The sequence below is a fragment of the Ahaetulla prasina genome, chromosome 6 (genome assembly GCF_028640845.1).
Source record: "Ahaetulla prasina isolate Xishuangbanna chromosome 6, ASM2864084v1, whole genome shotgun sequence".
NCBI lineage: Eukaryota > Metazoa > Chordata > Lepidosauria > Squamata > Colubridae > Ahaetulla > Ahaetulla prasina.
The window spans coordinates 61,714,953-61,727,758 of record NC_080544.1 but is presented as its reverse complement, the minus strand read 5'-3'; positions in this window follow the sequence as shown (position 1 = coordinate 61,727,758).

The window sequence follows — 12,806 nt, the reverse complement described above, 5'->3', positions numbered from 1 at the left end:
GATATATATTGTTAAATAATACTTTATTATTAAATGAAGAGCCTATGTTGTATCATTATTTGATGATTTATTGAGGTGAAATAGTATTTTATGATAGCATTTTAATGTACATTTTGCAAAAGGTGAATAGAAGCAAAGCTTCCTTTAACAATTTGTAAAATATAGGAATGCTGTCAAATGAAAAAATGAAGAGTGAACAAAGGAAAGGAAGTGAAATAAAATTAAAAAGCAAAACACTCAGGAGCTGGTATAAAGACATTAAGTCCAAAGAACTGGATGATTTATAGGATGAGATCAGTGATAGGGAAAAGGAGATGATATAAGCTTTAAGGGACTGAAAATAAATGGTTATTAGTTAAATAACCATTTAAATAAATGGCTGTTAGTTAAGCAAATAAATATTGTTGAAAAGTTTGACTACTTAGCTTAATCATAGCTGTAGGTTTTTGAGGTAAGGAAATATTTGATTTCTTTTGCAGAGTTGACTTGTTTTTCTTAGGAAGATATATTCTTTTGGGGATAGGAAATGATTGTAGATCAAATGTCTTCCTTTTCCTATAAAAAAAAGATGACTTCTCCAAAATTACCTTTTGCAATCTGAATTCTGATTACTTTACCATGCATGCCACCATTCTGTGTACTGTTTTACTTGATGTTTATTTAGACTGTCTATAAAGCAGTCTGAATTACCCAAAATAGGCCATTTGCTAATTTCAAATATAAAACTATAATAAGATTGGAACCACAAGAGGGAGTTATTTGCCCATCCTTGCTTTAAACCATGTGCTTATATGCCCGAAACTGCTGTTTTCATGCACTTGGCAAGCAAAAAGGAATTGTGAGAGGGGAAGTGACTACTGTCTTTTGAAAAATTACTGCAAGAAATATTAACCTATTCTGGTTTTGGTAAGGCCCAATCTGTCACTTTACTGGGTGAGTCCTGAGATTTAAGAACTTTACTGTCTTCAGTTATTCATTTTTATAAACTGTGAATAGGCCCAAATTCTTTACCTAAATAAAAACTATTCCACAAATCAACATTGCCATAGGCTATATACTGAAACTAGTAAGTGGCAAATCAGTTCACTTCATTCTAAACATAAAAAGACAACTTCTTGGAACTTCCTTGAATTAAGAAAGATGGAGCAATTGTATCTCCACCATTTCTTTAGCTAGAAGAAGAATTTGATTGTCTATGCAAAAGAAAGTTAAATGGAATGAAGAATAGTAGTGAGTAGTTCTTCCTAGTGCACATCTTTAGAAATCTTTTTGGCTATTCTAGAAGTTAAAGCAGTCAGGAGAAGCCCTTGGGAATCTAAATACTCTTTAACTAGGATGTGTTTATTGTAGTAAAACTGCAGTGCTTGACACTGGAGAATTATGTGAGGAATACTTGGCAATAGCAATGGAAAGTTAGCCTAGTAAGCAGTAAATTATCCTAGCTTTTCAACAAAGGTTAATGATTTTCACAAAATAAGGAGAATGAAAGAAAGAATTGTTAATATGATCAATGCTATAGAGAAGACTAACCAAATGTTCACAAATTTGTCAAATGTCTAGACGTAACCTGACCTATTTTTGTGCATATTGTGGCTAGAGTGCCTTGGGGGTGGGCTTAATAGCGTATCTTGCAGTCTGTGTAGGAACCATAGAACTTTAAACAATAATCACAAATTGGTACACCTGCGAACAAATATTTGTGTGGTAAAATCATTTTACCATGTGGTAAAACTCATTTTTCTTATTCTAAACAACATATTGATATTTTTAAGTTTAAAAAGAAGTGTTTCTCTGATACGTTCTGAAAGCTGGCCTCAATTAATTATCAAAATAACCCATGAAAACCTCTGGTCAGATGACATAAAATATACCAGAAGGCAAGCTATAACAAAAGTGGCCCTATATTGTAGTAGATATTTTCTGTATTGTACATTTTAAAATCTGAAACTCGTAGAAGGAGGAAGTGTATGCATTAACATTAAATACACTAACAAGCTAAAAATGGTGGGCATATAAATAAGTAGCAAATTGAGTAAGTCAAGCCGTTCTTGACTAATACTCTCAGACAATTAATTTCTGGTTCAATTATCACAATTCTCTTTCTCTTTACAAGGAATGTCTGAAACATTCTTGACAGCATTCAGGACAGCTCTTACAGCTTTACAAACAAGTAAACATACCCCTACTATACACAAAATTAGCCATCTTTTTCTTATAGAAGACAAAGAAATAGTTCATTGCTCACAAATTGTTCTGCAGTTTCCAAGCTTCTTGTTCAATAAACATTTTTCTGATCCCTTCAGCTCATCCTCTAAAAATAAAAATAAAAAACTTTGGCTATAATTATCACCTGTTTCAGTATCAAAAAGAAATTGAAGAGAAATAAATCAAATATAATTTGGACAAGAAAATTTGGTCCAAGCATTTGAAGAGTTTAGGAATAATGTTAATAATATGGAAAATAAAGGATAAATAAAATAATGTAAGTGTAAATGTAAGTATCTGTTTAAAATCTGGAGATGGGAAGAGATAATTGCTGTTATTGAAATATGAGGTAAGGTATAACAGAAGCTGTGATACATATACATCCATCACAAGCTGGGTATATACAGAAAATGATGGTGGAATCTCTGCTCTTCAGGTTATGTGCTCTGCTATAGAATTTCAGGTGAAGACTAAGGCACATAAAGATGAAAGTGCACTATTGCATACCTGGAAATGCTCAGCTTTTCCCTTCTTCAATCACCAATTTCAATGTATTCTTCAAGATGAAGGCCCTGTAGTACCAAAGCATATTATAGAAGCATCCCCCTGGTCAGGAAGGCATTACTACAGTATTGCTTCAAGCAAGACTTTGTTGAGATACTTTTCAATGAACATAGTAATTGATCATTTGGTAAAACTGCTAAGAACATGTATAGTACCCTGTTCACCATCCCACTGGTTGGAGAAAGAAAGCATGTTGGGTGCGTTTCTTCACTACGGATGTGATCACATTTAGAAATCCTTTTGTCTGTCCTCCATCTGCATGGTCTATTTGGATGCCAGAGACAAAAGACATATCAATATTATTATTGTAATGGGGTTCAGAGGGCGATGTGCATGTTCAAGGGTATGCAGCAGGGAAGGTAGAAATTACATTCTCCAGTTTGCAGGAACTGAGATGATTTCCTTGGAATTTTGACAGCCCAAATAGCAAAAATCAGAAATGTATGTTCAGAAAGTAATATAATTTAAAGACTTTGATTCTAGAATTTTGGTAGGTGGTCCTAGGGGGCCAAAGTAAAGACTTCCAGATATAGCTTTGTTGTAATAATTATATTACTTAGTATCCAAATATTTTTTTTCCTGGAGACTCACTGCAGTATCTGTCATGAAAAGCCTAGAACAGCGATCACCAATTGGTGGTCCGTGAGAAAATTTTGGTGGTCCGCAGAAAAATTATTTGCGTTTTTTATACTGCACTAAATCAGGGGTCCTCAAACTATGGCCCCTGGAACAGATACATGCAATAAACATTTGTGTTGGTGCAGAGAGTCTCCCTCTTTGGGGTCTTTTTGTGTGGGTCAGAAGGGGGCAGAAATTCTGACTTGGGGTCTGGTTCAGCCTCCTGGTGCCGGGCTTTGGGCGAAGGCTGGAGGTAACTGCTGGTGGTGGTGAAGAGCCAGAGGGCCTTGTTCCAGTGGGACTGCATCATGGTCTGGAACTGGCTGACCATCTCAGCTCGCTGAGCCTCCAGGCGCTGGTACCTGGCCTTGCACTCCCACAGGTCTTCCCTCTGGAAAGCCTATGCTTGTGGTTCTTGGTGAGGTGCTTCTTCTGAGCTTCCTTCTCAGTCAGATCCAATTTGGATTTTTGCCAAGTCTTTCTCATGGTGGCTGTTTAGCTCCAACAACTGCTTCCTGTTGGGGCCCTAAGGAGCTCAGGCGGGGAGGCAAGGAGTAGCTGGCAGTGGGGGGCGAGTAGAGGCTGGCTAGGCGCCCCTCGATATGAGTGACATCTAGTTGGCTACGCCCACCCAGTCACATGACCACCTAGCCACGCCCACCCAGCCAATCATTAGGCAGACTGTATTAGTGGATCTGTGGGATTTAAAAATATGAATTTAGTGGTCCCTGAGGTCCGAAAGGTTGGGGACCCCTGGCCTAGAACATCCATTTTTCACACACTTTTTCTCCCAAAGTCTGTGTGTGTATGTGTGTGTGTCTTTTAAGAATTGAGGAAAATTCATGATAGTTGAGCAAATGTGTATGGAGATAGACTGCCTTTTTTTTATTGGTTGCTCAGTTGAAATTACTATTACTGTACATCTCCATCCACTGATACTTTGAAATATTTCAATGAAAATAACAGCTTATCTTGATTACTCCTACAGTAAAATTTCATTTCTTTGGCATAGCTTGTTCAGTATTATAAGAACTATATGAAATCTATATTTGAATTTACACTAATTAATTCAAATTAATTGACCATTGCCTTAATAACTGCAGCTATATGTAAGAACAAAAGATACCAGCTCATCACAAGAAGCCTGTTGGTCTTAGCTCTGGCCAGAGAATGATATGTATGCAAACACATTCTTTCTAATATGCAAAAATGTAGCTTTTTAAAAAAGAGAATTACCATTAAGTTTTAAAAAGTAGATCAAAAATTCATCCTTTGACAATTTCATATCATTACATCAGTAAATGGATTATCCTGGGTAGCAATCATTGAGTCTTTTTTATAGGTGAGAAAGTGAAGAAATCTTTTAATTTCCCCATCTTCCCCCCTTCTGCGCATGTCCAAGATGGCGCCGCCCTGCTGATCGGGGGAGCGGCGACGGGCCTTTTCGGGCTCTGTCCGGGTCTGGGGGGGGCCTTAGTGACATCTTGGGCCCCCGCCCTGATGGAGGAAGATCTAGCCACCCGAAAGAGGGGTGGCTGGGCGCTGTGCGACTCCGAGGGGCGTTGGGAGGAGCCCCGGAGTCACGGCGCCTTGTGGGTAATCCTGGCGGCCTGCCGAGCCGCCGGCGGCCTTTTCGGCGTTTTGGCGGCGGCGGCGGTGGGGGGGGCGTTGGTATTGCGGACCCCCTGGACCCCTGCCTGGAGGACTCGGGCAATTCGAGGATGGGTTTTGGAGCTGGGCGTCTTCGGGGGCGATGGGAGGAGCCCCGGAGGGGCTGCGCCCCAATGAAGATCTGGAGGGCCGCCCGGGCTCCATCGGCCTCTTCGAACTCTCGGCGGCGGCGGCCTGGTTCTCTTCGTCGGGCGTTGGCGCCGGTGGAACCCCGGGACTGCTGGCGGGACTTGGCGACTGGTGCCCCCTCCCGGATGGTGGGGATTTCAGTGGCCTGCTTGCGGTGGCGATGGGGCTTTCCCGGCGGCGATGGCCGGGCGGAGGCGGTAGGCGGCGGCGGCCTGCCCCGGTGCTTTGAGGCGGCGGATGGCCCGGTAGGCCCAAGGTGGTTTGTGGCCTTGCCCTAGTGGTGTGGATATCTGGTGGTGCCTGAGGAAGGCCCACGGGCCCAACGGATACCCCTCCATTATTTAACATCTTTAAATAACATCTTTATCATCGTTCCTCCCCCCCTTCTTCCATAGTCCACCCCTGGTTGCTTGTATGGGGTGGTGAATTGACTGAGTCAGCGGTTTGGTCATCTACCGCACATGGATTACCTCTAACTGTTTCCCATCAGGACAGACTGGTCATGGTCACTTTACCATCTGCTTTGTCATCTGCTATCATCTTGACCAGCCCAGGATGGGCCTTTTGCCGGACCTTCTCAGTGATGCGAACATTTACTGCGGCTGACCTACTTGCCCTGCGAGGTGCCCCTCTCGGGTTTGGCCTCCAGATTATCGAGGCCCACCTTGAGGACGGGCTTTGGAGTCCCGAGAGGTGGCATGCAAAATAGGAGGCTTAGGGTTTTTAATTAGTTGTTTTAATAGATTTTTAAGGGAGTTTTAATGGGGATTTTAAGGGTTGGGAGGGAGGGATTTGTGGTGGGGAGAGAACCCGTCGGGAGGGATCCAGCCCTGTGCTTGTTCGCGACATTGTTACATCTGGTCTGAAGGCAGGGGAGGGTTCTGTTCCAGGACTAGAGGGCTGTCCAATCTGTACGGTAAGTGGGAGAGGCAGATATGGCGGAGGGGGGGGGCCGTATCGAGTGTTGGGAGCACGTGCTCGATGTTTGACGGCGATCACGTGCTCCGGCCCCTCAGTCCCTACCCGTTCCTCAGGCGGCCATGATCCTCAGAGCCTGGATCTTCGGTTGATGTTATGTAATGCCCGGTCCGTGGCTAATAAAGCCCCCCTGATTTGCGATCTTATTCAGGGGGAGTCCGCGGACCTTATGGGCATTACGGAGACCTGGTTGGGTCCGGAGGGGGGGGTTCCCCTCGTTGAGCTGTGCCCTCCAGGTTTCCGAGCATTTCATCAGCCGAGGGCCCAAGGTAGGGGTGGGGGGGTGGCGGTTGTCATTAAGGAAGATCTAGAACCGAGGGAGGCCACTGTTCCTCAGATTGCCGGTTGTGAATCCCTCTATGTGAGGTGGGGCCATAGGAATCAGTTGGGCTTGTTGATCGCGTACCTGGCTCCTTGCTGCGTGACCACAGCCCTGCCCGAGCTGTTGGAGGTACTTGCCTCTGTGGCGGTTGAGACCCCCAGACTTATAGTCATGGGGGATTTCAACTTGCCATCGGCTGGCTTGCTATCGACTGCAGCTCGGGAGTTCCAGGCTTCCATGACGGCCTTGGACCTGATTCGGGTAAATGATGGCCCCACGCACATGGGGGGAGGCACACTGGACCTGATTTATATCTCTGGTCAGTGGTTAAATGATCTGGAATTAGATGATTTAGTAACAGAACCGATGTCATGGTCCGATCATTTTCTCCTTCGACTAGACTTCCGAACCGCCATCCACCATCGCAGGGAGACGGAACCTATACGGTGGTTCCGCCCCAGGCGCCTGATGGACCCTGAGAGGTTCCGGACGGAGCTTGGGCCATTCCCTGAGGATCTGGCCCACGGCACGACTGAGGAACTAGTTGCGGCCTGGGAGCGGGCCGCGGCTGGGGCCTTGGACCGTGTCGTGCCTTTGCGACCTCTGACCCGGCGCAGATCTCGTTTGGCCCCTTGGTTCTCCAAGGGGCTGAGGGAGATGAAACGCCAGAGAAGACGTCTAGAGAGCACCTGGAGGTCCAGCCGTTCCGAAGCTAATCGGACACTAGTTAGGTCCTATTCTAGGACCTACCTAGTGGCAATGAGGGAGGCGAGGCGCTCATATGCCTCCACCCTCATTGCGTTGGCAGATAACCGCCCGGCCGCCCTGTTTCGGGTGACCCGCTCCCTCCTTCATCAGGAGGTGCGGGATGACCCGTTGCAGGGACGTGCTGAGGAGTTTAGTGGTTATCTATACGATAAAATCACTCAGCTGATGGTCTGGACCGAAATTGGGATGATCCAAGCGAGGGAGAGGAGACACATCTTGTTGAGTCCATTTGGGATGAGTTTGACCCTGTGGCTCCTGAGGACGTGGACAGGTTGTTGGGGAGACTTCACGCCACTACATGTTTACTGGACCCGTGTCCTTCCTGGCTGGTACTGGCCACTCAGGAGGTGACACGAGGCTGGCTCCAGGAGATTATCAACGCTTCTTTGTTGGAAGGGGTTTTCCCTGCCGCCTTGAAAGAGGCGGTGGTGAGACCCCTCCTCAAGAAGCCCTCCCTGGACCCAGCTATTTTGGGTAATTATCGTCCAGTCTCCAACCTTCGCTTTGTTGCGAAGGTTGTAGAGAGTGCTGTGGCGCGACAGCTACCCCAATACCTGGATGAAGCCGTCTATCTAGACCCGTTCCAGTCCGGCTTCCGACCCGGGTACAGCACGGAGACAGCTTTGGTCGCATTGGTGGATGATCTCTGGAGGGCCAGGGACAGGGGCTATTCCTCTGCCCTGGTCCTATTAGATCTCTCAGCGGCTTTTGATACCATTGACCATGGTATCCTGCTGCGCCGGTTGGGGGGATTGAGAGTGGGAGGCACCGTGTATCGGTGGTTCTCCTCCTATCTCTGACCGGTCGCAGACGGTGTTGACAGGGGGGCAGAGGTCGACCGCGAGGGACCTCACTTGTGGGGTGCCGCAGGGGTCGATTCTCTCGCCCCTTCTGTTCAACATCTATATGAAGCCGTTGGGTGAAATCATCAGTGGCTTTGGGGTGAGATACCAGCTGTACGCTGATGACACCCAGCTGTACTTCTCCACCCCAGGCCACCCCAATGAAGCTGTTGAAGTGCTGTCCCGGTATGTGGAAGCCGTACGGGTCTGGATGGGGAGAAACAGGCTCAAGCTTAATCCCTCCAAGACGGAGTGGCTGTGGATGCCGGCACCCCGATTCAGTCAGCTGCAGCCGTGGCTGACTGTTGGAGGTGAGTTATTGCCCCAAAGGATAGGGTGCGCAACTTAGGTGTCCTCCTGGATGAACGGCTGTCGTTTGAAGATCATTTGACGGCCGTCTCCAGGGGGGCCTTCCACCAGGTTCGCCTGGTTCGGCAGTTGCGCCCCTTCCTTGATCGGGATGCCTTGTGCACGGTCACTCATGCGCTCGTTACCTCTCGCTTGGATTATTGTAATGCTCTCTACATGGGGCTCCCCTTGAAGTGCACTCGGAGGCTTCAGTTAGTCAGAATGCAGCTGCGCGGGTGATAGAAGGAGCTCCGCGTAGCTCCCATATAACACCGCCTCCTGCGCAGACTGCACTGGCTACCTGTGGCCTTCGAGTGCACTTTAAGGTGTTGGTTACGACCTTTAAAGCGCTCCATGGCTTAGGGCCTGGGTACTTACGGGACCGCCTGCTGTTACCACATGCCTCCCACCCACCAGGACGCTCTCACAGAGAGGGACTTCTCAGGGTGCCGTCCGCCAAGCAATGTCGGCTGGCGGCCCCAGGGAAGGTCCTTCTCTGTGGGGCTCCCACCTCTGGAACGAACTTCCCCGGGTTTACGCCAAATACCTGACCTTGGACATTCCGTCGCGAACTGAAGACACATCTTTTTATTCGCGCGGGGCTGGCTTAAATTGATTTTAACAAATTTTTAAATTCTTAGAAATTAATTTTAAATGGGGTTTTTTAGCTTATTATATATTTTACTTCTCAGGCCAATTTTAAAATAAGTTTTTTAACTGCATTTTAAATTTGTATATTGTACCGTCTGTTTTATTCTTGCCTGTACACCGCCCTGAGTCCTTCGGGAGAAGGGCGGTATAGAAATCAAATAAATAAAATAAATAAATCTCCTGAACTGTTCTTACAATCTTGTCAGGCCGCACTTACTTCTTCTGAAATCTGGCAATCAGTACCACATTTTTTCCAAAGGCAACTGGAAGTATTGTAGCTGAAGTTAAGACTTCATGAACAAAACACAAATTGTTAACTAAGAACAGATTTTCTCCATGTACTACTTTTGTACAATTGCCATATATTTTTTTATTCTTTTACTCTTTTACTCTTTTACTCTTTCAATTCTGATTAAACTGCTAACTAATGTTTATATCTACCAGAAGATAATTGTTTTGTTCCTCTCATGTGATTTTCCCCTTCTTAATGTCTATAGAAGTATCCAATTATAACCTGAATTGTATCAAATCACCTTGATTGAGGAATGATGGGAATTGTGGCTTAATGTGTCTGGAGTAGAATGCTATAGAACTTCATTGTGGACCTTGGGATTCATATCTCCTTGAAGATTCAATAAAGTCATATTCTTTGCCACAGTATAATTCTGAAACTTCAGAAGGAATCATAACAATGCTCACCCTTGCCACTCACACTTTCTTTCCCATATTTGGCAAATTGAACTGATTTCTGATTTAAGGCCCTTTGACCCAGTTTATTGTCTTGTCTTCAAGGTGAAATGATTTTGTGATCCTAAGAAACTTTCTCATCAACTTCCCCAACAAGTCTGCAGGCTTCCAAGATCTATTCCATAAAAGCATCTAATCTTATTCCAATATGATTTAGTATCTGAAGCTTTCAAAACCCATGAGTTATATTTAGCAACCAAGATGAAGACATGGAGTCTACTGCTCCATTTCAAATGCTAAGTGGATCAGCAGCTGTATCTGTATTACTTCAATACTAGTTACAGGATAGCATCCTCCTATATATAGGTTCTCTGGTACCCACAGTTCTCTGTTTCACCACCTTATTGCCACTGCATAACATCCAGCATATGCTACCTAAGTTAGCTGCTGGATTCCCTTAGTTAAACAACAAGTTTTATCACTAGCATTTGAGCCAGCAATTGTGAAAATGTGCTTTTAATTCTTGAATATATATACAACTTTACAGCACACAACGCTCCAGAGTACTGTACAATTTAAGCAACTGTTTTAATTAGATGTATGTTTATTTGTAGAAATCCATGATTAGAACATTGCAAATATACAGATGGCGCAACAGTGGTTTGATGCCCACGCAAGACTGATGGTGGCCTTCTGCCTCATCTGCAGTGTTTTGGCTGTTTGCTAATTATTACTGCAGATTCACATATAAAATCTTATTTTTGTTTCTCTCCCCCTTAAAAGATCCTAAAAATATTGTGTCTGTTTTGATGGATTCCTAAAATACAGATGCTTGCGGTTGATTACCATTTTAAAAATTCAGGCTAGTACCACCAAAATTGACTTTGTTTCTTTCTTTTCACTTTTCTTTGTGTGCCCAGAAACTTGGCATTACTGAAGAAAATAATAGAAAATGGGTTTTGGTATCTTGCTTGTGTCTGAGATATAGCTGACTAATTTATGTTGGATTATAAGAACTTAGCTTTCTGTCTATCCTTGGGGACATGATATAAGTCATATGGTGATATATTTCTGCAATGATAACTACCCAGCAAACCATTATATCTCTACAAGAGATTACAGCATGGATTTTGCTTCTCAGGCTAGATTAAATAAAATAATCCAAACTTGTAGATGGGAAACTTTTATTTAACAGTAGAATAACTATTGTTGAATGGAAATTCATTTAAGTACTCATTAGAAGATAGCTTTGACAAAAAAAAAGCTATTACATGTCTTTAATGCAGCATAGAACCTCTATTTGCCCAATCTTCACCCACTACTTATAGTTAGTACCAATACATGAAGCTTGGGCAAATATCTTTTTTTAAAGATGTGATTTCTGGCAGCAAATGTATCAATATTTAATTATGAGGAGTTTTTTTGCTCTAAATTCATTATCCTTTCAGAATACATATCCACACATTACATCAGGATATTTTGCTCAAAGTCTGGTATCTTATATGACCAGCAAAATGAACAGACTTGATGAAAGAATCTGGAAATAATAAATAAGTGATGAGGCTTAGCAAAACCTATAATACATCTCCTTTTTCAGACTGTAAAGTCTTGAGATTAAAAATACATGTGTTTTTGTCCAAAAGAACTAATTTTAATATCATTGTAATCAGTTCAATCTAAAGAAGATGCAGAGGTTAACCACTAAATTTAACAAAGAATTTTTAATTTGATCTGAATGATAATATAACCAAAATAAATTAAGATAATGGTTAAAATGAACTAAAATTGAAGAAAAAAAGGAGCCATATAATATTAATATAGAACTAAATCAATTCTTTTAACATATTGCATCTAAACCATATGTATTTTGTAAACATATTGCTTCACCTTCCCATTTTTACAATATGTAAACATTTTATGGATCAATCTCACCTCAGGAGGGATGATATTCGAACAAAAAAGTTGTTTTTTTGTCTTAGGTCCCACAGGATGTAGTTCCTTAGCAGATGGAACATAGAGCATATTTCTTCTGCCAGACCTGATGGGACAGGCAGATCTAATCAGGTGGTCCCTCAAATATCCCAGCCCATACCATGAAAGTCTTTAATGATCAAAACAGGCACCTTGAATTGGCCCCAAAAGAAAACTAGCAACCAATGCAGGCTGCAGAGGAGACGTATAAAGTGTGTCATTCTAAGAATACACATAATTGCCCATGAGTAACCATGACCAGAGCCTTCTGATCAAGGAATGGGTGCAATTGTTGCACAACACAAAGCTGTGCAAAAGCCCTTAGCCATTACTGCCACATACTTTTTGATCAGGAGTCACAAGTCTAGGAGGACCTCCAAGTTGCTTACAGTGTTGCTTGGAGCAATGTAAACTATTCAGTACCAGAGATAGTGCAGTTCTAGAATTAGAAGCCCTCCAAACCCAGAGCCCCCAGTATTAAAAGTTTCAACTGAAGCCTGTTGTTTGCAATCCAGATCCCAACAGCCTCCAAGCACCTGAATAGAACATCAACAGCGTGTTTAATCTGCTAGGAGCAGAGATTGTATAATTGGGTATCATCAGCATATTGATCATACCGCACTCTTAGTGACGAATAAAGTTACCCAGTAGCTTCATGTTGATGTTACAAAGGAATGGAAAAAGCACTGACCCCTGAGGCACTCTCCCCCTCAATTGCTCTGAAGACAGGAGGAAATCTGCACAATTCCTGGAGCTGGTCCAGAAGGATACCATGGTGAATGGTATCAAAGGCCATTGAGAAGTCAAACATAGCAAGGATGGATGCCCAACACCTGAAAACCAGCACCCCAAAAGAAGCCACCCAAGGTTACTTTATTCCTCTTTATTTTTCACAATAAAAAAATCATTGTGCTCTCTATTCTCCACAATAAAAAAAATGTTTTGAAGTTTGATCCACTTTGAGTTCATCATTTAGTTTTGAGGTTTTTCAAACTTCATTGTCTTCTTGTTTCTTTCTCCTCTATATGTTGTTGCTGCTTCTTCTTCTGTCT